The following is a 26,326-nucleotide window of genomic DNA, read 5'->3' as shown; positions in this document are numbered from 1 at the left end:
AAACTTTTGGTATTCTTCCTGCCTCAGCCTTCTGAGTGCTAGGATTACCTATATCGGCCATTGCACCAGGCTTACTATTGGAATTTTTAAGTACTTTCATTGTTACCTGAAAAAAATTTTCTGAAGATTGATAAATTCGCTAAGGATGAACATACTATACACAATAAGAACACAAATATTATCTATGCCTATATTTAGCATTTGGAAAGTTTAGGTAGGAAGGTTATGAGTTCAAATCCAGACTCTGCTGCAAAGCCAGAGTCTATCACCAAATACTCTAAATTACAAAGTGGATATATTATTTATTTACCAGTAAAGTCTATAATATATAAAAAATAAAAATATCTGTCATGAATAAAATATCTACTTTACCAATCAGCTATATTATTACAATAAAGTATATATTATAATATTGCTAATAAACTAACTTTATTCCCCTTAATCTAAGAAATGAGCAAGAACAAAGATTTCTGAAGGGGCACTCAGTGCATCCTGTGTGTGGCGTACTGTTTGATTCATTTTTAAAGCATAGTTATTTTTAAAAGCAGTGTTAACTTGTAGACTGCCAATAGTTCTCCCACCACTTCCCCTCCAGAAAGGCTTTGTTTGGTCCAGGTCTGTATTTGAGACAGTTTCTAAACACTTTCCATTTTGAAATAATTTTAGAATCACATGATGGTACACAGTATAAGAGAGTTTGGGTATCTGCCATTCCCCAATTAATGGAGGACTCCCATTGGCTAATAAAGAAACTGCCTGGCCCATTTGATTGGCCAGCCCTGAGGTGGGAGGAGTAGACAGAACAGGAAGAAGGAAGTGAGGTAGATGGCTCAGAGATGCCACGCCTCTCCTCAGAGATGCCAGATGCGATGAAGCCAGCTATCAGGTCAGACATGCTGAATCTTTCCTGGTAAGACACCACTTTGTGGTGTTACACAGATTATTCGATATGCATTAGTCAAGATATGAGTAAGAGGCTGAAAATAATGGGCCAGACAGTATTTAAAAGAATACAGTTTCTGTGTAATTATTTCGGGTAAAGCTAGCCGGGTGGCCAGGAGCCGGGCGGCAGGAACGCAGCCCGCAGCTCATTACTACAGAATGGCGCCCACGTGGATAACCGAATCTGCAGAAAGCTTGAGAAAGCTTGGGAAAGAATAGAGTAAAGCTCTATTTTTTGGGTCTGGCAAGCAAGCACTCTCATCTAAGAGAGGCTTCCTTACTCAGCTTCAGCTGCAAAACACTGCAGCTCTTTTAAGAGGTTCGGCTATGAAACACTTAAATGCTGTTGATGAAAATTAACTGCATGCTTTTTGGTTTTCAGTCGTAGCAGGAAAAAAGCTGTGTCATTTTAAAATGCCAGCTTTCTGGGTTGTTCTGCCAGGGCAAACTCTGACTCTTTCAAGCAGGCGGTCCTGACTATGGAGATTTTGATTGTTGTTTAACACTGTTGCAGCTTGCTTACTGGCAGGGACCTTGAAACGCCACAGAGTTGTGGTAATAAAAATGGCTCTAGCAAGTACCTCTGCCATGAGGCTGGAAAGCTAAGGAATGGGATGGATCTAACTGGCAAAGCCATGGCTTGAATCCTACCCATATTGCTCAGTAAATTAAAGACTTGTGTGGTCAGATAAAGAGAGATATACAGTAAAGAGAGATTCAAAGACAAAGAAAACCTCTAAATGGTTTACAGTGAGTTAAAAATACATGCAGGCTAAAAGTTAAAGTTCTTACAGTTAAAAAAAAGAGAAAGAAAGAAAAAGGAAGTAGTTTGTTGTGGTGGTACACACATTTAATCCCAACACTTGGGAGGCAGAGGTAGATTGACCTCTGTGACTTCAAGGTGTGGCAGCACACACCTTTAATCCCAATGCCTGGGAGGCAGAGACAGACAGATCTCTGTGAGTTCAAGGTGTGGTAGCACACACCTTTAATCCAAGGCTTAGGCAAGTGGATCTCTGTGAGTTCAAGGACAGCCTGGTCTACAGAGTTATTCCAGGACAGAGATAATGCATCCAGTTCAGAGCCCTAGCTAAAAACATCTACCCAGAAGGACTAAGCAAAAGGCATGTTAATGTTCGGAGCATAACAAGAAGGTCGTTGCATCCACAGATCTCCAGAGAAACCAGAAATGTTAAGCACGCAGGATTGTCTTTCCAATGGAAAAGATGAAAAACCTGTTCTTTCCTCTAGGAAGATGAAAAACCTGTTCTTTCCTCTAGGAAGATGAAAACTGGAAGTGATGAACAAATAGTCCGGTGATCTGTGTTATCTGTTGGACCAGGGCCATATCAAGCTCCTACAACCAGGATCTAGTAATGTAATGAGCTAGTGGTGACTAGTAATCTAAATGACCCCTAAGGGAGTGAGATAGATTCTAGAATGTAAAGAAGCCGTCTTGCTGCAACGTGAGATAGCTTCCTCTCTGGTTGCGGGAGAGCTACCATGGTAGTGGAGCTCTATACCTATGAGACAGTAGCATTCCACCATGTAACCTGCGTTGCATCAACATGCAGAAGTAACCATGGAGAAGAATCTTATCTATGCAGCACATATTTGTTTCCTCTGCTCTATGTGTGTGGGCTGATTGGTAAAAGGAAAAGAAAACTTAAGCATGGTTAATATCATTTGGGGGTGAAGCAAAATAAATATTACAGAAAAGGAATTTATGGCAGGATGGATTACGTTCTGATGTTCTGATTGCATACCCTAGTCCTAGAAGTCAAAATCTACATGAGTACCAACATCCAAACAACTTTGTTGATAAACCAGTAGACTAGAAGGACTAAGCAAGAATGAGATTGAGGTACTAATGCTAGATTTACTTTAAAGAACTTGGTAGTTCATGATACTATATATATAACTATTCTATATATAGAAATTGATAATATACATATATATATATATATATATATTGAGACTACTATTAGACTATTTTAAAAACATGAGTCCCTATGAAAATATAATCTTGACCAGAAGTCAAAGGAAAAACAAAATTAATTCCATTTATCCCAATCCTGTTGTCTCCACTGTGCACATGTTTGGTGTAGTGTCAGACATATTTCCTCAATTCTTTTTGAAATTTGCTATGGTCACTAAACACCTAGTCTCTGCTTTTGCAATTATGAACCGGCTCGTCTGGTTTGCGTTCTCATGAAGTGTACCATCCTTTATTTGCTATTTGTGTCTTCAAAAACTTACAGTAAACTCTGCAGTATAATAATTAAGACCTGTTTGATCATAAAAATTGCAAAGCTTATTTTACCTTCAAATTGTTTTTCCAATGTCTTTGTACTCAATTAATCATTTGCTTATTTATTCATTTATTTGACCCAAAGTCTTGCTACATAGTTTAGGTACTCACTGTGTATTTCAAGCTAGCAAGTGTCTAAAAGCATCCACATTCTAATACATCCATGCTTGGTAGACATCCACTTTTGTGATTTCATTTGTTTGTTTTTGTTTGTGGTACTGGAGATTGAACCCAGGGTATCAAGCATACTGGGCTATACCACCAGCACTGTTTTGTAATTCTAAGTAAGAATTCATCTACAAAAAAATAAAGCCTTGCCATCTCTACTGCTTGAAGAACAATACATAGAGATTAATAAAATATGGAATTCCAAACAGGCACTTGCATTACACAAATCAGGACTTATGTCTTGAATGTTCACCTTTAATAGTAATGAAGATGTAAATTATGGTAACATAAGATGCTGTGCCATAGTTTTCAGAGTGCCTTTGCTTTGTCTCATATGTATTTATTTCTTTGCATAAACAAGTGCGTTTTTAATGCTGGAATGTATTCTGGGGGAAAAAAGCTCTTCATGCTTGGCTGAACTGTAACTTAACAACCTGTTTCAAAACCCCTGAAAGATTTAAAACCATTTAGTCTGCAATGCTATCACAAGGAAGTGATAACGGATACATTACACATTTATGTGCAACATGTCACTACATTTCAATATGAGAAAAGCAAATAAAACTTAAATGGCCGAAGATGGCAGGTTGATTAAATAAATGGTGACTTATCTGTGTACTAAAATTCTATGCAATAATTAAAGATTATGACCCAAAGCAACCTTAATTATTATGAAAATATTTAGAATATATTTTAAACAAAGATATTTATGTTATTGTTTCAGTTTGCAATGCTTGGTGTACATTTGTTTGAGTTATTGTTTTATACTGCTCATCATGAGTGGGATCAAAACCCTGGGAAGATGGCACAATGAACTATTAGCAGCTTTGCTATCACAGGTCTTTTCGAACTCATTGCCCCTGTCATTTTTAAGACATACGTCCTTATTGTGTATTGCTATCAGAATCAAGTAGTGAAATAAGACAAAGTAATGAGATATTTAAGAAGAAGCCAGAGGAAGGTGTACCGTTGCTCTGGGTAAATTTGACAAGAAGGATGGCCCTAGGACGAGAATTCCATGACTCATGCTGCACGTTGTGAGTCCTTATAAAAAGAGCAACTTAATTTAGCCAAAGAAAAATAACATTGTTGATTCCAGCATGGTAATGACTCATCTTCATTGTGTATTCATTAATTTAATTTACATTCAAGACCTGGTGAGCAGTAAATCTCAGTGGTGCTCAGACTTTTTCATCCCACTGGGGAAGAAGGTCTAGCTCCCATTGTGTCCAATAGGCAGATCTCTTGATAGCCTCTCAGGTCATTGTCTTAATAATCTGTTATCTGGTCAACTATGAACTGCCTCAGCAGATAGGAACCCCAAGTCTCTCAACTTGAATTTTCTGATGATTTTGGAATGCATTTGATCTCTCTATACCAAAAGTCATCACAGCATCCCAGAGTCTAAATGCCAGAAAAGAGAACTTTCAACTCATCTGTATCCCTGAAACTGGTTACTATCTAATTTCTTCTTAGATGCCCTGCAAATTCCATCTGAATGGCACCATTTTTACCAAATAACTCTCTTGTCTAATTTCCTGAGAGCTGCGGTATTCCTTTCTCTGGCTTCTTCTCAATACTTCTTTCTACTTTTCTTCTTTTTCAATAGCAATCATGATAACAATGTGCAGGAACAGTACACATCTCAAAATTGACAAGAGAGCACAGTAAATTCAAACATGTACCAGAGACACCCTAACTATTCATATTTCAGAGATCCATCTTTCCACTATGCCTATATCTCATACATCTCAAACTGTTCTTGGCTCAAATATTTCTGTGTACATTCTGCAAGCCATGCTTTGGTCCATGTTTGTCTTTCTGTCACTGCATGCCTTGACTTTATATCTGCTAAGATCTACCCCATTGTGACAGCTCAAAGAACAGTGGTGTCATTGTATTATTGCCTTTTTATCCATTATTGCTTTCCTTTGCAACCTGTGCTCCTTCTGTGGAATATATAGCTTTGACTTTTATTCTCTATAGTATGAAAGGCCCTTGTACCCAGCAGACATTCAGAAATCATTGACTATATTATTATCACCTGGTAGTATAATGCTATGAATGTTAAGGAGTTTAACAATATTGCAAATTCTCAAAAACGTCAGTCTGAATTGAGCAATGTCTGAATTGTAGAATGTTTGGTTATAGTATATCATGTCCGTGTATGAAAATATCATAACAAAGTCATTATTTTCTACAATAAATATATTTTAGTAAAGTAAAATTAATATTAAAAAGACTTGCAATACAGTTACTATATTTGTTTTTAATCTAACATACACACATACTACACTTTTTAAAACAAATAATGCATTTATTTGGCATACTAAATGACATTTTAGTAAGTGTCTTCCCTCAAAAAATAATCTTTGAAATATTTGAAAGTGATTTTTGCTTTATTTGGATTTCGTCTATATGAAACTAGAATTACAGGAATATAGGTTGTGATGTAGCCATATAGCCAAAATCACTTTCTTCTAGTATCTATAAACTATCTTCACTTAATCATATATATAATGGCTAGCTCCGTAAGTATATTTTACATATCACACCAACCATAAATCTCCTCAAAATGAGATTTATTCACTAAGCATTTATTCAGTGACTACTTATGAGATACAATCCTAGATATTAACAGCAATGTTTGATAACTTTAAAAACTTGTATTTGTGTGTGTATACATGCACCACACCTATCTTCAAGGAGCCTTTCTAGATAGACTCAGACATCCTAAGAAGCAAATAAGACATATAGTAAATATACATACAAATATATATTATAAACAAATATATGGACTATCAGATGCTGACAAGCACTATGAAGAAAAATAAAATAAAGAAGAGATATCAGTTTGAAGACAAAAATGAATGGATGCTTTAATTTTGAAAGAAAAACATTTATTTTTATTTTATATATAGTTTTGTCGCATAGTTTGCCTGCATGTATGTTTGTGTACCACATGTGCATGGCACCTAGAAAGGCCAGAAGAGGGTCACAGAACCCATGGAACCAGAATTACAGACAATTATGAGCCACCATAGGGGTGCTGTGAACTAAAGCTTGGTTCACATCAAGAGCAACATGTGTTCTTGACCACTAAGTCATCTGTGTACCACCTAAATCTTCATGTTCATGTGTATCTCACCTTATAATTCCTCATTTTCTTTCCTGTTTCTTGCATCCTTTCAATATCTCTGCATGTACTACATTGTGAGACAGTATGATGAGTTCTATGTGGAACTAAACTCACAGGAGCATAGATTGTAATGCAGTCATATAGCCAGAGAGTTCATTTGAAGAGTTGGAGAAATAGCAAGGCCTGAAGCACACACATTTAGAGATGAGAATTAATGAAGCTCACAGAAGCTAGAGCCGTGTAGCGAGTGCTTTGGTCAGTTTTCTCATGATGAGACAATGGGGAACAGTTTAGGAATACATGTCTGAGTGGGGCTCTTAAGATATGTTGGGTTTAAAAATCAGTGAGACAGGTTATTTTGTAGAGACTAATTTTTCCCACCACAATTGTATGGAGATTATTCCTCGTTCGTGTGTGTGTGTGTGTGTGTGTGTGTGTGTGTGTGTGTGTGTGTGTGTGTGTACACATTGGTTTTAACGTAACAAAGCAACTTGTACACTTACAGTGTACGTTTACAATGATCATCTTTTTCCTTCCAGTGAAAACCAAAAACACTAAAACTAAAAATAATTAAAAATAGAGTTACAACAGAGAATGTGAACTCCAAATAAACTCTAAGGGTTCTGCTGATTCTCCCATAGACTGGCAGTGCTCAAGTCATTGTTAGGAGAGAATTTTATTTTAAAAGTGTCATCCTAAACTGCAAGGATGTCTGTTAAACATCACAATTGCACATGCCAAAGGAGAAGCCATGTTGTCACAGTGCCCACTTACCCTCCCAGACACCTCAAACCCACCCTTGCTGACCTTCTATACCCCCTGCCCTTTTTCTTTTTATTAAACAGGAGAAAGTAGAGAGATACATGTTGGTAAATGCTAACTGTCTGTATTCACTTAGAGACACAGTGTAATCTGTGAGCTCAATATACAGAGAAAGGAAAAAAGCTAGAATTCTATGCACTACTACACAGGGGCCGAGCACCTCCCAGCCTCCTGCAGAACCAAAAGGGATGGAAGGTTTCTGTTTTTCCCGCAGACTACAGTGGTGATGGTGATAAATCCACAATTTGAGACAAGAATGGATGTAAACTAATTTATAACGGACTAGAGGGGACTCTTTTCCCGTCGTATTTTGCTCAAGGTATTTCCCCACAAGTAAGCTGAAAGCCATGGTGTTGAGAAGAGAGACTTCAAAAACTGAGCAAAGGGGGATTGGAGGGGGGAGGGAAATGACTGAAACTTGCTCCCAGGGACTGGAGAAAATTAAAAAAGAAAAAGAAAATAATAAAAGAGGTTGGAATACAGCAGTCTTCTGTGCTAGTCATCCTTGCCTTCATCCTCCTCTCCTTCCCCTTCATCATCATCTTCTTCACCTTCATCTCTTTCATCAATATCTTCCAAGCCTTCATCATCATCATCTTCTTCTGCTTCTCCCTCTTCATCGTCCATATCAGGAACCAAATAGTACTGCAGTAAGTTTGGCCAAATATCATCTTTGATGGCCTCTCTTAACTCATCTGCACCTGCATCAGAATGATCAGGATACCAGGTAAAGCGGCTCTCTGGCTCTTCCCTGATGGTCTTTTTCTGCATTTGACTCCAGCGTTTTGTCAGATCCTTTCCAGATTTCCATTTGATTTCAGTGAACTTTGAAGATGGGTCACCACTCTCTTGCAGATGAAATTCTTTGGAGAGGACTTTATTTTCAAAGTAAGGATTTTCATCAAAATAAAAATCTATCCAAAGTTCTGATGAGGAGAAGAAGGAGAGAGATCATGAGAAGAAAGTCAGAACCATGAGGGATGCGTTCAACCACTGAGACGGCAGGACAGAACTAATGGGAGACCACCAAGTCCACTTGGAATGGGACTGATGGAACATGCGACCAAATCGGACTCTCTGAAAGTGGCTGATGGTGGAGGCTGACCGAGGAGCCAAGGACAATGGCGATGGGCTTGGTCTCTACGACATGGACGGGCTCTGTGTGAGCCTTGTCAGTCTGGTTGCTCACCTTCCGGGACCTGGAGGGAGTTGGGAGGACCTTGGACTCAACATAGTGTAGAGAACCCTGATGGCTGTTTGGCCTGGAGAGGGAGGGAGTGGGGGTATGGGTGGAGGGGAGGGGAGGGAAGGGGGAGGAGGAGGGGAGGAGAAGACAATTTTTAATAAAAAATAAATAAACTGGAAAAAAATCTATCCTGTAACCTGATTTAATGTCTTCAAATTCTGTCACTTTTACTCTGGTCAAGTAACACAGAGCCTCTCTGTCTTCCTCCCAGAGCAGCACTCTGGTGAGGTGGGTGGTTGACACAAGTTGTTATCCCAAAATTTGGGATTTTGGCCACCAATTCTGACCTCTTCTGAAAAAAATCATTGGCAGAGTTTGTTATATTTTTGTTCCACTTTCAAATTTTCCTCACTAGCTTGTTCATTAAGTCTCTGCTTCATTTTGTACTTCATCAAAGTGTCCAATAGCTTCTTGCTGTTTTTTTCTCCCTTCTGCAGACTGGGAGAGGCCGACTTGTCTTCCAGTTTTGGGACAGGAGCCAATTTGAGTTTTTTGGCCTGAGGCAGGAGTGCAGACTGCCGTTTCAGGGGCATGGCACAAGGGAAGTGGCTAGAAGCCAGAGGCCAGATATACACACTAGGAAGAAATTTGCAGGAACCATGCCTTGTTGTTCATATCCAGAATCCCTCTTATAAGTATGGGGCATACACAGTATATATGTAGGGACACTATGAAGTTCATGAAGAAATTAATACTTAAGATGTCATTTAATAAAATTGGAATTTTTGAGAAATCTGATACATACTGTAGATAAGGCACTTATGACAAAAAATCAGAAAACAAAAAAAGCAAGATGATAAGGAAAGATGTAGAAGAAAAGAGGAAGGAAGACAGGAGAGAGAAAGAGGGAAAGAAAAGGAGAAAGGGGGATGGGAGAGAGAAAAGGTGAGCGTAAGGAGGAAGGGAAGGGAGAAGGAGGAAGGGGGTGGGAAGATAAAATCAGGAAAAGGGGTAAAGAAAAAAATGACACAAAAAAGAAGAAATTAGAACAGAGTTGTGTCAACATAAAAAGAAATGCCACATCTTGGTGAAATATTACCAAATGTCACATTAAAAGCCCAAACCTCAAACCTCTGATTTTTTTTAACTTACCCTCTCCCACAAAAAGAAAAAAAAAAGATTTTTTTATTTATTTTGTTAGATCTTTAGAAAATTCCTTGGTGTTAAAACCTCTCTAGACTTGTCTGTATTTGACTTCTTGAACCATGTGCTTCTTTGGGCAATGACCATTGTAAAAACACCGATTCAAGAGTTCTGGATCCATCTTTGTCTTTGTAGTAATCAAATGCAGTGGGCGTGTCCACCACTGAAGCACATATTAGTCAAACGCTTCTGCTGGTGTCTGCTGAGGGCTACCTGACATCTATACATAATTTCTCCACCCCTTTAGCAAAGCTATAAAATACACATCTCACTTATCTAGTGGTTGACAAAATGCACTGAAGATGCAGTGATGCCGTGATGTCTCTATCAGTCCTGCTGGACAGCTGTTGGGCTGACTCATTTGTTGTTGTTGTTGTTGTTGTTGTTGTTGTTGTTTGCTGTTTGTTTGTTTGGTTTTGGTTTTTCAAGACAGGGTTTCTCTATAGCTTTAGAGTCTGTACTGGAACTTGTTCTTGTATACCAGGCTGGCCTTGAACTCACAGAGATCTGCCTGCCTCTGCCTTCCAAGTGATGGGATTAAAGGTGTGTGTCACCACTGCCCAGCAATGAATTATTTTTAATATGACCCCTAGCATGTTTTCAGGATTTCCTCTTGTCAGTTCCATTTGCTAAGGGCACTATCTCGTTGATCAGGAACTAAGCCCAGCTTGGCTGCAGGCTGTGCTGATTTTCCAGTGTCATTCTCTGACAGCTCTGATACTGAACTGTTCAAACTGTGGAATATTTATGGAGCTGAAGACCCAGAATATTCAGGAACAAAATAGGAGAAAAGAATCTCGAATACACATACTGGCTCTTAAAGTTGCTTTTGAAGCTATGTACTTTTTCCTTAGTTGGTGACAGCTTCTATTGAACTTCATCTTCTATTTGTTACCCCAAAGACTTGATTTTTAAGGCCCTAGTTAAAGAACTGAATGGATGACAGATATCCTGTAATAATCTCTAAGAACTGATACCAGTTACTCTGCAAATCAAAGCTACCTAACTCTGTTGTATGGAGGCTGCATATTCCTCCTGGCTGCCCAGAACCAAAATAACCACACAGAAACTATATTAATTAAAACACTGCTCAGACCGTTAGCTCTAGCTTCTTATTGGCTAACTCTTATATTAATTTAACCCGTTTCTATTAATCTGCATATCGCCACATGGCAGTGGCTTACTGGCAAATATTCGGCATGTCTGACTCTAGTGGTTCCATGGTGTCTCTCTGACTCTGCCTTCTTCCTCCCAGCATTCAGTCCAGTTTTCCCTGCCGACCTAAGTTCTGCCCTATCAACAGGCCAAGGCAGTTTCTCTATTCATTAATGGTAATCACAGCACACAGAGGGGGCTCCCACATCATGACTCCCTCCCCTATAAGAGGGAGTTAGGACCTGACATTTCACTGAGCCCTTAAGTCAATAAGCAACTGGCATGGCTGACCCAGACAGTGGTGTTAGCAATATTGAGGAAATGCAAAAAAGAGAGGGCTCAAGAATAACATCAAAAATCTTGGCCTGTTGATAGGGCAGAACTTAGGTATTAATAGAAATTGGTCAAATTACCTTGCTGGCAAGCCATAGCCGTGTGGTGATACACAGATTAATAGAAATGGGTTAAATTAAGATGTAAGAGTTAGCCAATAAGAAGCTAGAGCTAATGAGCCAAGCAGTGATTTAATTAAGTGAAATTAATATAGTTTCTGTGTGATTATTTCAATTCTGTGAAGCCAGAACTAATAAGAGGCCCTCCTACAACAGCACACCATCAACAGAAGTTAGGGCAGAAACTCAAGGCAGGAGCCTGTAAGCAGGAAGTGAAGCAGAGGTCATGGAGGAATACTGCTTACTCCTCACAGCTTGCTCAGCCTTTTTGTTTGCTTATATAATGAAGGATCACCTGCCTAGGAGTGGCAAAACAATCTCTCACAGCAATCATTAATCAAGAAGCTACCTTCTTGCTACAGACATGCCAATGGACCAAACTAATAGAGGCATTTTCTCAACTGAAGTTCCCTCCTCTCAAATGATCCTGGCTTGTGTCAAATTGAAAAAAAAAATCTCACAGCATGAATTTGGAGTTTTTTCATATCACACTTTTGTATTTATTATTTTTTGTGAATGGTATAGAATAAAATTCTTCAATGCCACATTGTTATTACTTATTCAGTTTTAGAAATTCAATTGGGGAGACAAGAAAAAGAGCAATCTGAAGAATATCTATGGTTACTAACAACCTATGGTACCTACTTCTTCCAAGTTAATTGATGATTGAACCATTCTGTAATTAATGGTGAATTATAGTACTCATTGGTAATTTAACAATACTTGGGCAAGATAATGTGAGTCTAAAATGGAGCATCTTATTACACACAGTCAAGTTTTATACGCAATAACAAATCAGGACAAGGTAGACTTCAGCCAAAAATATGTTCATAGAAAATCTCTCCCTCTCTGTGTGTCAACAGTCTACCAGGATGCCCACAACATGAAGGGAGCACACTGGACCAGTGGGTGGCAACTAACAGCATCCATCAGTCATCCAATCAGATGTGGCTGGGGTACAATATCACTTGGTTTATTCAGTTTCAATCACTGCCATAGTTGATTTAGGTCTGTGATAAGCTAACCAAATATTACAAAAGGAACCCAGCATCTCCATTCCTACTCACATACACTTCGAAGGGACTTAGACTCCCCGGTCCTAGTTCCACTCTGTCTTTGGATGTCTTAGACAGGGAGGGGGCTGTTACATAAGGACCAGCTTTCCCTCAGCTGCTCCCCACCTTTACTCAAGCAGCACCAACCTAGCCTGCTCGGACTTTCCACTGCATTTGTTGTCTACTACCTATAAAACTCATGCTCCTTGTACAGCCATCCACTTCTTTGAACGGTAAGGCCATTCTGTTTTAATGCTGGTATAAATTCCCTCCTATTAGTAGAGCATTTCTTCTTTATATCCACCCAAATCAAGCAAGTCTGAGCGGTCCTCTCTTCCACACCCTGCACCCTTCTGGTCTCATCGCTGAGTCAGAGAAATAGAGGCACTGAAGATCATTTCTTAATTTGAATCTTCTGTGAAAATCCAAAAAACAAACAAACAAACAAAAACAAAAAACATGAAGACACTCAATTCCAGCATATGACTAGAAAACTTGAGGACTGTGCATAAATCCAGAAGTCCAGAAGAATAGGCTGCTGTGTCTTCTTCGTTTAAACTGTTTCTTTTCCTGATAAATGTAGATAGAAAAAGGAAAAAATGTTCCCAAAACTCACAGATCTTGAAGTAGTTAATTTCAATCTGATTAGGTATTTTAACATGCAAGTAAGGTAGCAGGCAAACCAAAATAATTGACTTGCTTCTGCATAAAACCTGTCTCCACTTTCATGAATCCTTCCAAACAAAATGTATTAAGCTTCTGGATATATTTCCCAGTATAGTCTCATAGCATACACACACACACACACAACGCACAAATACACACACACACACACACACACACACACACACAAATGTGTGTAATTCTCAAGCAGTCAAAGAGTTCTGACTCAGATCATTCCATTTGGTTTGTGTAGGCTTCTCTGTTAAATATCCAGAGGCAGCTTCTTATTAACACTGTTTGGGTTTCCTAGACTTAAGTTCTGATATTATGTCTGTTGGATCCAGTCTTCCACGGTGTCCCTGAGAAAAGCATTTTACAGCTGGAGACCCCATAGCATCCTGTTTGTATAGCTCTAATGGCACGTATCACATTGTGTCTTGAATTGCATTTGTTTTCATTTATTTTGCCTTGATGGCATTTCAGGGCAAACCACTACCACCTGTCAGCAAATGTGAGGGTAATGAAGCTGAAAATCAGCGGAGGGTCAGGAATTGGATACTGGAGAGTTTTATTATCAAAATTCAAAACTGCATCCATGTGTCTTTCGTGGAAGTGGGGGTTAAAGATGTGACTAATGGAACAAGAAACATTAAATCCATATAGGGTATGTGTGAGAATCAAAGTCCGTGGGGAAATAGAAGTCTGCAGTTGGAGGCAGCTAATAAAGAGGCAGACGTGGAAGTGATGGCAATGTTCCCCTGTTCTGCTCAGACTTATTTTCAAAGATGTACTTTCAATCATCTTAAATACCCTTCGTGTGTGTGTGTGTGTGTGTGTGTGTGTGTGTGTGTATGTGTGTGTGTCTGTGTGTCTGTGTGTGCTTGCGTGCATAGGTGTGCAAGCACTATTATGCCTGCTTTTATTTGGGTGCTGAAGATCCAAACTTGGGTCTTCACACTTATGCAGCTAGCACTTTTTCCATTGATCCATTTCATAACTCTAGAATTTTCCATCGAAAGTCTAGGGTATCTCTTGTCTTTGTTGGTCTTAAAGCCCTCTCCTCCAGAATATAGGGGACCTTTATTCCCCACGGTATTGTAACTCTGTTGATCACTGCTATACTTGCCCCCAAAACATATGCTTTATTCACGTTTAAGGGTTAACTACTTTTTTCAAACCCTAGTACTTAGTTGTGCATAGACTATGATTTTCTGTGGTTGAGGTAGCAAGCTCTTCAGCTGTACTTTCCACTGCCTCATTAGTCCCCACCTATTAGCAACTAAGTTTTCCTTAATGGAGTACTTAGAATCATGTTAGTGATGGTCATTTATAATAAAAAGAAAAGGCCACAGCAAACTCATGCTCTGAGATTTAATGTATTGTTTAATTCTATTCCATCTGCAAGTGTTCATTTTAGTTTATTAACTGCATTAGAAGAGGCTAATTTGTAGAGTGTTTACATGTTATTTCCCCAAGTGAGGTGTTGGCTGTCATGTTTCTATGGCTCTATTATGCCTGAAAATGATACCACATTGCTTTCGATCGCTTTAATATAAAAAATCAATAAAATGAATTATGGAAGAGGGGGAGTTGCCTCACAACCGAATATTGTGTAATGAACAAGACTAAGGATGAAATGAAGGAAAAACTTCCGTCACATTTGGTCAAACTCTTTATTTTACCTTCCTTCTTAAAAATAAAAAAGAGTTGCCTCTTGTGTGTGTCCAAGCTACAAGCCCCTCACCTGTGCGTCGCCTGCCGCTCCATCTATAGTGGCCACCATGTCACAGGGAGTTTTCACAGTGTGGGACGAGAGAAGGATCCACTGGAGCGTGACTGTGAATGGCGTAATTAAGAGAGTCCCCACTCTGCTCATACCCTCCATTATCTTTCTTATCAGTCAGCCCTGTGTTTTTCTCCTTCATGAAATGGTAGTAGTTTTCAGTCTTGGTGAGAAAATAGCAATTCAGCTACCACCAAATGATAGGACACTCGGTGCCCCAAGTCACGGGTACATGGCCAAGTGAACAACCGAGCCTAGTAATTTTCAAGACAAATTTGAAGACGGCAAAGAGTAGAAAGAAGACATGGGTCAGAAATTTCTGAGTCTGACAGATAAACTAGATGCTGTTTACCAGCTGGAGGATTTCTGGTCCAACATTATTGCTGTGGTTTGGTCTTTGTATACCAGGTTTCTGTAAAGTATTTTAAAGGAAAACACACACACACACACCAGTGATGACTCAAAATGAAAAATGATCTCATGCTAACTCACTTCCCTTTAAGTCACCAATGCCATATGACAAGTACTACAATCATAGGTAAATGGCTGGAGATATATGGATAGATGACAGGGAGATGATAGACTAGATAGATATAAAGACACATGAAAGGTAGGTAGATAGATAGTTATATGCATCCATGCATACATATACACATACATACATGCACAGTGCAGCTGGCTTGAAATATTGTTCCAGGAATACAGCTTCATATGGTAAAGGTTACTTATGAGAAACTCTTAAATATGCATACACCACTAACATACCTTCTATTCAGACTCCAGATTCCATTATTTAAAATGAATCCTGCAATGCAGTGCTCCCTGCAATATTACTATATATGTTTATTTTATATATAAATATAGATGTATGATCACAAAGATTAAGGGGTTATGGGACTTGATAAAGTAAAGGTGATTTATCAAATCAGTCTCTGTGATTAAATTATAAACTAAAATATACAAACAATGGACGGTCTTTACAAGACATTTTAAACTTTCCCAGGAGACATGCATTTGTGTGTTTTTTCCCTTTAATCTCTGTTATCAATATGCACTCCCTATTCAAGAATCCATTGAGCCTAGACATTTCCAAAGACAGATTTGAGAGAAGGCAGATTTTCACCTTAATCGAAGACTAAAATTCATATTTATTTTAAAAATTGGGTTAGTCATAAAAAGTGAGGGGCAGAGAAAGGGAGTTTGTGCTAAGGACCATTTGGGAGCCATTCATGTGGGTGGCGACCATTTACTTTTCAATAAAACATGACTACTTACCATAGCAACCAGAGTGGAGAACACCACACGTGCTGCCTGAGATACAGTGCTTTAATAAAGAAATACTCACAGTGAAGAATGAGCAAAGACACAGGCACTTTCTTGCAATCTCATAATAGAAAACAATATCTTTTTCAAAAGCATTTATATTTCCCCCATTTTTAATACCCAGCTACCCTCTGATGATCAATACACAATGCTATGAGCTATTTGTCTCCCTTTGTGACGGGCTTACCTTTGAAAAGGATGATGTTTATTTGGGGGCTTGTTTTCCACAGGATGAATGCTGTATTTTAGACGCTACCAAATTTCACTGGGGGGAAGGGACAGCTTTGCCCTTTTGTAGAACGAGAAGGACGAAATAACTGAAGCCTCTGTGTAGGGAACCCGCCGACTAGGGGTTCTCTGAGGTCTGCCTGGGTAGATGGCTCAGAAATCGCCTCATTTCTTTCCGGAACCTTCCAGGTTGGGAGATGTGGTTTTGATAAAGTGACTGGATATGTGTAAGCTAAGCCCTGATGGTCTACGAGGTGCTGATCACTGCCTTTAACTCCAAAGGAGATCCCCGTGCTTTTGCTAAGCTTAATTTTGTACTCTGGCTGTAGGCTGAGCTTTAAACACCCTGAAGTTTGCATGGGAGAATCATGAATTATCTTGTTACAATTCTGTTCTCAGTGAATAGCTTCAGAATTTTACAATAATATTTATTTTGAATATGTGGCATTATTGAGTGTGATGGCTACAGGTAGCTGTATTCCACATATTATAAAACTTAAATTTTTACTTAGCAATCATAGCCAAGGAGGACTTTTTTTTCTATTGAAAGTAATTTAAATTGAAGTAAGACCCTCTAATACCACCATCTGCACAAGTAAATTACTTTCAGAGTAATTAAATATGCATATCTGAGCCGAGTACTATACAGATGAACCAAATTTTATTAAAGCAATATGCTTATAAATCCCCTAGGTATTAAAGATGAATAACCAATGACATTTTATATTCATGCAAATCTAAATAAGCACAAAAGAAGGTATTTGATCACCTTCATTTTTTTTACAAAAATAATTTTAACAACTTTTACTACTTAATTAATATTACCACCAAATAATAAGACCAACCTTTTTACTGGCCTAAGGTTCTGCCCTTACTTAAAAGCTGCTTTTTGCTTGTATGTATATCTGGATTTATGATAGATACTCACTTGTTAGTCTCCCTCAGCTTCCCAGGGATAGAGAGACATACTGAAACCATTAGGTTCTCAGTCCATAGCAGTTAGACTTGCCCCTCCCTGCAACAGCACTGAGCAGACAATTGGAATTCCTTGCTGGAGTCCTTCATTGCATCATCATGGTTTATAGTCCTTAATAAATAAAATACAGATAAGAGCTATAAGAGCTGATACATCTGATCTACGTCTCACCTTCCAGGGTTTTGCTTAATGACTTCACTTTGTTCTCTGCACAGGGAAAAAGCAAAGAGAACACACTCTGTGGCTGTTCTCCCAAAGCCTGACCTCAAGTCCCTGGTCCACACTTTTGACCTTGACATCGCCACAGTAGGCAACCCATCTCTTGTAGGAAAAACAGTCATTTCTGTAAGGTCTCCCACAAACAAGGCTTGTTGATGTCCGCTTAAAAGTGGTTTCCTACTGTGGTGAGACATCCCAGTTGCTTTTATAAAACATTACTGTCTTGCTTCCTGGAGTTGACAAGTAAGTTGGGCCCTGGAAAGGGTCTGAAAAATTGGAGGCTACTAAAGGAGGGCTTATTATAAAGAGGTGTTTTCATTCCAGATCTGTAGAAATGATTGCCTTTTCCAGGATTGTCCATAATACTGGGGAATTTGGTAATCCATTTCCATTTCCTTCATATCAATAATCCCCATTAGAGTCAAATTAAATTAAATTAAATTCTTATTGGAAAGTGTTGTGTCTTTTTTGTATTTCCAATATTTCTTAATCTTTAGTTCTATTTTCAAAGTGAGTAAAGCCTACAAGGTTATGGAGTATTTATAATGTATATTTACCTGCATTTTTAACCAAGCAAACAAATAAGTGCTCTCTTAAACAAATTGCCTTTGGAATAGATATGCCCAGGAACATACCACATTTTCTATTCTTGGGGGCATTTACTTATTTTATTAATAACAAATTAAATGTGAAAAAGCTTTCACATTGACCTTAATAGTAATTCAAATGCATTTAAAAGGGTCCGTCAAGATAGCTGAGCAAGGAAAATCCTAGCCACAGAAGCATGAAGACCCGAGTTGTGTCTTTGAAGTCATGGGAAAGTGTGTAGAAGGAACCCACTCCACTGAGCTGCCCTCTGGTCTACACACACAGGTCATGGTATACACACACATGTCATGGTATACACACACACACGCACACACACATTCATTCACATCCTCTCTCTCCCTCTGTCCCTCCTTCTTTCTCTGTCTTTCTCCTTCCCTCCTTCTCCATCTCTATCTTCTTCTCAATGTAATAATAATAATAATAATAATAATAATAAAACTTTGAGTACATATAAAGCCACAAGAGGGTTCATTGTTCTCTACCTTCCTATCTTCTCACAGGAACTTAAATTACACCTCTTCCTTCATGTGTCATCACTGGAAAAGTCACTTTCAAGGAACGGCTTTCTTAGGTTTCACAAATTATGTTTCTACCGGTTCCCAAAATACACCAGTCTACTGCAGAAAGAGGTAAAGAGGTGCAATGGAATAAGACTGTAATAAAATGGAGTTTATGAAAACCGAGTTCCATTCAGTAGCTAGGAATGTGAATCCTATAACCCGACTGGCTGCATTCAAGCCCACAGTTACTTCACTTGTAAGCTGTGAAACGTAGGCCAGTTGGGTAGTCGTGCCTCAGTTTCCACGCCTTAAGTTAGAGATGGCAGGAGGACCTGCTTCGAGCATGCCTGACACATTAGAAACATTCAAAACTGCTGATCATGCGCAGGCCCCTCTCTTCCCGTCACCAGTTGTTTAAAATTGCCTGAGTTAAACTGTTTGTGCTTGCACTTATATACTTTATTATATTTACCATAATTATGGCTTTATACCTATTTGAGTGCTGGCTGCTATCGATCCGCAGACACACCATGATGAGAAAAGGGATAGACCCATTGTAGCCCCAGGTATTAGCACAGATTGAGAGGAGAGCCTCTGCAAGGACTTTCAAATTTAGAAATTGCTTTTATTTCTCTCCTTACCAGAAAATCTAAAGAGCTGACATCCCTATGACATTCCCATGCTGGTGAGATTTTCTAGAAAGTGGAATTTGGGTAGTTATAGAAACATCATCTGGTTGATGATGCTCACTTCATTACTGCACTCCTTAATCAGATGGATTTTACTTTGTTAGTTTAGAGTTTTTGTTTTTTTTTCTAATTTAAACCTTTCTGCAAAAGTAAAATAAAATAAGAGAGAGTGTGCGCAAGAGAGAGACCCATTGCTGCTGTCGTCAAAGGGACAAAAAAAGCTGCCCTCCATACTTCGCATTAATTTGTAGCAGAGTTACATTTGGGAGATTCTTTGCTCTGACCACAGAGTTCACAGTCAAATTTGATAGCAACACAATTAAAAGTAGAAGCCAGTATATCCTAGGAAATTTCAATCATCAAATCCTGGAAAACTGTATGTTCAATGGCTGTCTACCCTCAAGAAGCCTGGATAAACAGACGTTTTGGCATCTGTAGGAGTGTGATCTGTCTTTTTGGTGCCTACAAATGAGCTTCCAGGTTGTGTAAATCTGAAGCTCTGAGTTCTTTTGGATCTGTTAAGAATATTATATAGAGTCCAAGGTCCTCCCAGCTCCCCACAGGTCCAGGAAGGTGAGCAACCGAACTGACAAGGCTCACACAGAGCCCGTCCATGTCGTAGAGACCAAGCCCATCGCCATTGTCTTTGGCTCCTCGGTCAGCCTCCACCATCAGCCACTTTCAGAGAGTCCGATTTGGTCGCATGTTCCATCAGTCCCATTCCAAGTGGACTTGGTGGTCTCCCATTAGTTCTGTCCTGCCGTCTCAGTGGGTGAACGCGTCCCTCATGGTTCTGACTTTCTTTCTCATGATCTCTCTCCATCCGCTCCTCATCAGAACTTTGGGAGCTCAGTCCGGTGCTCCAATGTGGGGCTCTGTCTCTATCTCCATCCATCGCCAGGTGAAGGTTAAGACTCACAGTGAGCCCGTCCATGCTGTAGAGTTCACATTCATTGCCGTGTCCTTGTGGAGAACCCTGATGGCTGTTTGGCCTCAGGAGGGAGGGAGTGGGGGTGTGGGTGGAGGGGAGGGGAGGGAAGGGGGAGGAGGAGGGGAGGAGATGGCAATTTTTAATAAAAAATAAATAAACTGGAAAAAAAATAAAAAATAAAAAAAAGAAAAAAAAAGAAAACTTTGCAAAGCTAATGATTCTCTCTAGACAAGGTAGTCATTGGTTCTGTGACTATATTTTTTAAATTGGAAATTGAAAAATAATTTCTTTTGGGGACTACACTTGGAACTAAATTGTCTCTCCATGCAGCCTGATATTTACTAGAATATATTTGTTGGAATATATGTATGACAGTTTGATGTTAATAAAAATACGTATTGTCATGTTTTCAAAAAAAAAAAGAATATTATATAGAGAGATTCCCTACAGTTAAAATAGCCCAAGAGAGATAATATCTCAGGAGCCAGTAATACTATCAGAGTTAACTGGAAAAAGTTGGTTACCTGGGCCACGAAGAGGTGACCCTAACGTTTCATATTTTCTTTAGTTCATGCACTGATTACACGTGCCCTATTTTAGAAAAAAAAAAAACAAAAAAAAAAAAAAACAACAAGCCACAGCTCTTAAAATAATTGACCTTGTCTTGGGGCTGACTGAGGTACAATTCCAGAGCTCTTAGCTACACAATAACACAGCCGATCAACTCTTCCTGATCCTCCGAAGAACACAACACAATCACAGTGGCAATCATTTTAATTACACAGTGAGTGGGGCCTCACACAGAGTTGATGCATGAGCTGCGGAGCCATCCAGGACTGGGGGGATTAGTAGGGGCTGGTGAGAGAGGATTGAGGTAGTGAGTGTCAGCTGGAAGAGATTAAAAGCCAGACTATTACAGGAGAGTCAGGACGGTTGAAAGAAGTAGGAGATAAGCGGCTCTCTTAAAAAATGTTTGCTTTCTCCAAGCATTTCAACCAAATATGAAAGCAGCCCATACTACCTTTAGTCTCCCAATACGGAGGGGCCGGAGAGCTCGCATATCTCTAGTCTGCACATTTCCTGTCATCAAGTTTCAAAATGGGTCTCGGTAAAAATCCAAGTCGTGAAAAGTTTCCCCGAAAACTTGGCTCTTAAGAAAATACCGATTTTATTATCATGGATTTCAAGTGTGTGGTTCTGAATACCCTTTGAAGCTATCGTCAAATTCTTTATGCTCCTCTGAATTAGGGGCCTTCCATCAAAAATGCACTTTTGGGTATTCACAGATATGAACGTCTACTTGTTCTGAGTGCTTCTCTCACTCGCTATCATCATCCAAGATCAAGATTATGCTACATATAGATCATTAATAATCACCATGACGATGAGACTTTAACAATTATCATAGCAAACAAAGGAAATATATTATTTTAATATAGGAAATTATTTCTAGGTTTAGGATGGCTTATTTTTCAGTGGGATTTCTGTGGTCATCTTGGGCTTATTATTATTATTGTTGAGTTCCATGTTTTGGGTGAGAGATTTGATGATGATAGTGATGGTGATGATGGAAGTGTTGTGGTAATAACACAATGATGCTTTGATTGAGATCTTTCTAGACAAGAAACCCGAGAGCCTAATGCAACAGAATTTTTGGCTCCTTAATGAAAGCAGAATTAAGGTATTGAGTTCAAAAGGCAGTCAACTTGACCTCATCCTCCAACAAGAAGACAGCTTTCCCGCTTTTCTTCTGAACACTATAAATTTCTTTTCTACATTTTATGTTTCTTTTACCACTCTGGGAAATGAGCATCTATTTGCAATTTTTTTAGATGTGCTTTACTTCCCAGCCTTGGAGGAAGATGATGAAGTATGTACTAAAAAGGGTTATATTTATAACTGCTCACGGCATTTGAAAGCAAAATTTTGTACATTTCTTAAAATTATCTCAAGCCCCCCCCAAAAAGTAGCTTTCAAAAAGCAGCACTGTCCAAATGCCAAAGAAAATAGCAGAGTGTCCTTAATGTTTACAATGCTTCCTGAACTACTTTATAAATAGAATTTTAAGACAAACCCTGTCTGTGAAGGATAATAGTCACTAAAATTGTACTAGCAGGAGATTATGCTTCAGGATGCTGTCTTTGGTTTAAAAGAGATTATTTTGTCTTCAAGGATGTTTATTTGGAATAGTCACACTAGATTAGAGTTGTTTTTTTTTTTTTTTTTTAACTAGGGAAAGATTGAAGCTCCAGAAGTTTTTTTTTTAATCAACATTGAGCAAAGTAGAGAAAATTTACACATTTACATGCATAGCAGAAATGGCAGCTCTCCTTAGATACTGAAGATATTCCAATGGGTGCTGCAACATCGTAATGACATTTTTTCATAACTATAGAAGAATTTAATGAAGGGTCAATTGAAACAGTATCACAATTTATTCTGTCTTATTCTAAAAATGAAAATAACAAGAAAAAACTACTATGGGACAGTAAATGGAGATTCCATCTAAAGGGTAGCATATTAATCAGCTAAATTATGCCACCTATAAACACAATTTAGCTTTCTTAAACTTAATCCCAAATCCACCCAGAAAATACATATTTTGATACTAATATGTTTGGACTTTCTAGCTGAAACTAATGTCTAGTGTCACCATCTAGATGACCCCTGAGGTAAGGAGGCTATTTTTAAGCTGCCTATGAAAGCAACATAAATACAATCTCTGAAAATTAGTTCAATTTCGTGTCAAGAGGAAGTGCTTAAAAGTTAACCTTTCTTCATCAGCAATTTGAAAATAAAACACATATAGGAAATCATACTTTGTAGTCATAGGAAGTTGGTATCATACACATGATGCCAAGAGAAGAAAGGAAAGGAAAGGAAAGGAAAGGAAAGGAAAGGAAAGGAAAGGAAAGGAAAGGAAAGGAAAGGAAAGGAAAGGAAAGGAAAGGAAAGGAAAGGAAAGGAAAGGAAAGGAAAGGAAAGAAGATGAGCCTGTGATCACTCGGGTCTTTATGGAGATGGTGTTTCTGGTCCAGGGCACTGTAAATCAGAGTTCACATGGAGTGCAGAGTCCTCACCAAAATGTCAAGATGGAGATCAACATTCCAGGAGGTCAACAGAGCCAGTGTGAGACGGGAGGGAAATACACAGAGCCGAAAACTGTGTGTAAAATACCTGACAGTTTTTCTAGAAAAATATGCAAACAGTAAAGAGCAGAACTGGAGGAGCTGGGATCTAGAGGATGGGTGTGATGAAAACATATTACCGGCACTGTGAAATTCTCAAAACCTTAATTAAAATACATTTGTAAAAGAGATAAATTTCAGAGATCACCATAGCAGTCTAAAAGAGATAGGAGACAGAAACAGAAGGAATAGTTGATGAAATAATGCCTACGTTTTTCTCAGACTGAGAAATGTAAAACACTGATCAGAAGCAACTTGAAGATGGCCAATACAGATAGACATTTAGTACAGAGGTAGAGGAGCAGGGGAAGAAGAAGCTGAGGAGTAGCACGAAGTTAGAGATTCTTGTTAACTTTCTCCAAACCAAGAGTGTTGTGAAATTTGGCAGCCTTATTGTAAGAGAAAAATAAAGACCAAAACAATGCAATTTTAATAAATAAAAAACATTATGACTAAACAAAAGTTCCCAGACATGTACAATAATTAAAAAAAATATGTCTATGGTGATAACTTTTAAAAGGATAGTTTATTAAATAAATTACAGGGAAATTGTACAGATACCAAAAAAATAAAATTAGATCCTGTTATGTGATACTAATGTCTCTTGACCTACAAAACATGATATCATACACCTGCTCCATTTTCTGATTGCTTATGAAAAGAAGTTAATTTGTACCTGCATTTTCCTCCTCTCTCTCTCTCTCTCTCTCTCTCTCTCTCTCTCACACACACACACACACACACACACACACACACACATACACACACATACACACACTCAAGCAGAAGTAAATAATTTTATTTCATTTATTTATATATAAATTGGCAGAATATTATATATCTAGGAGATAAAATTGAGCAGAATTTTGTTAAAATTATAGAAAGTAATGAGACCATGAAATACCAATGAGCACTATAATGTTAAATTTTAAAGAATGAAGCATCTACAAATAAACTAGCAAAAAGATCATGGGTAAAACTAAAATAACCTGAGCAACAAAATAAATTAATATTGGAATTCAAGCAAAACAGTCCTTAATGATATGATGCAGCGATTGGATATAAACAAATATAGTTGATATGCAAATATTCCCTTCATAAAGATGTCCAGAGGAGTTATAATGTAATTAGACTTTGAGCTGCATATGGTGAATGCAGAATCTTTGCAGAGGATTTGGTGGAAAGGGAAGGAAACCTAGTGACTTCACAGAGAAGAAACAAGGCAAGTTCTGCCTTAATCGTCATATGATGTTGATACCATGTGCCCTCTTATGATGCAATGAGAGTGGCAGATTTTACCTATGCCCTCTTCGCCAGATCCATAGCCTACACTTCACTATATGAGAAGAACCAGAGGATTAGGCCCCATAGTGCTCAAGGATGCTTTGTAGGGTTCTAAGGAGAAAAGCCATCAATGGCTGTACCAAGCTATGAACTCTGTGAGCTACAATAATGACTACTCTGGAAAGATGGGCCCATTGGTTGGTGCAACCACTATTGCAGAAATGTAACTGGAGTCACCAACCTCATTCTTATTGGATTTAAGACCCACTTCCAAGAAGGAACACATTCCAGGTACTAGAAACTTGGCCAAGAGTCCACAGTGTTGCAAGGTTGTAAACCTTACTGCTATGCATGTTCTATAGAGACATAGTTTTAAACTGCCTTCGTTATACCCATGAACTAGTGCAACTCTCACTCCTCACTGGAGCAACGTCTTTATGCAACAGATGATGGTTGATATAGTGCAAAGACGTGACTATGGAGATGCCCTAACTAGGACATCTATATCCTATCCCTCTCTTTCCAGGCTCTGGGAATATCATGCAAGAGAATGTTAAGGATTATGAAGGCCAGAGATTGGGGAAGATTGTAGGGAAATAAAGTTTTTAGGCATGGCAGGGCCATTGCCCTCGTGAACTCGCATCAGCTGTGTTTGATGGCAGAAGGCACACGCAAGATCAAGCCATTTTTTAATGCCTTCCTTAATTTCTTTCTTCGGAGTCTTAACACTTTCATTATAGAGATATTTTATTTCCTTGGTTAAATTTATTCCCACATATTTTGTTTATTTTTTGTGGCTATTGTGAATGATATTGTTTCCATATTTTCTTTGTTGACATGTTTGTCATTGGTATATGGAAAGGATACTCATTTTATGTGCTAATTTTCAACCCTGATATCTTGCTGGGCAGTTCTAAGAGTTTTTAGGTTATAGTCTTAAGGCTGTTTTACATAAAAAGTTTTTATCATCTTCAAAAGACTTGTACTTTCATTTCAGGTTGTATCTATTTTTATTTCCTCCCCTTGTCACATGGCTTTAGCTAAGATTTCAAGTACTCAATTGAATAGAAGTAGAGAGAGTGGACAACCTTGTCCAGTTTCACATCTTAGTAGGGATATTGAGTTTTTTTCTCCATTTAGTATAAACTATTGACACTTGATAACTGTGGGAGATGATAAGCATTCTTTTTTGAGGGTGTGCCCACTAATACTCTTTCTGTGCACCAGTGGGTAACTTTACACTTATATATACATGGGGAGTGTTAATTGTCCTTGAGGTTTTCAAGAAAAAATAGACATGAAGTTAAGATTGGAACAAGTTAGGAGATGGGAAGAGTTACAGAGGGCAATGAGGGTGGTGAATATGATCATATTTTAGTTTCTAGAAATATGAATTATCAAAAATAAAGAAAATTATAATTAAAAAATAGCCAATACTGTAATAGAGAAAGGGAATGATTTCATGAAGCCCCACCTCTAGCTTAGGAACTACTGGCATCT

The 26,326-nt window shown here is 38.5% G+C and overlaps 1 pseudogene; it reads right to left on the bottom strand.

Annotated features, from left to right (window-relative positions):
• Positions 1-7,877: 7,877 nt before the first annotated feature.
• LOC119801226 lies at positions 7,878-9,161 on the bottom strand (annotated as a pseudogene).
• Between the last annotated feature and the right edge of the window lie 17,165 nt (positions 9,162-26,326).

The sequence above is a fragment of the Arvicola amphibius genome, chromosome 14, assembly GCF_903992535.2.
Source record: "Arvicola amphibius chromosome 14, mArvAmp1.2, whole genome shotgun sequence".
Lineage (NCBI taxonomy): Eukaryota > Metazoa > Chordata > Mammalia > Rodentia > Cricetidae > Arvicola > Arvicola amphibius.
Note: the sequence above shows the minus strand (reverse complement) of the source record. Positions and strands in the feature narration are given on the sequence as shown.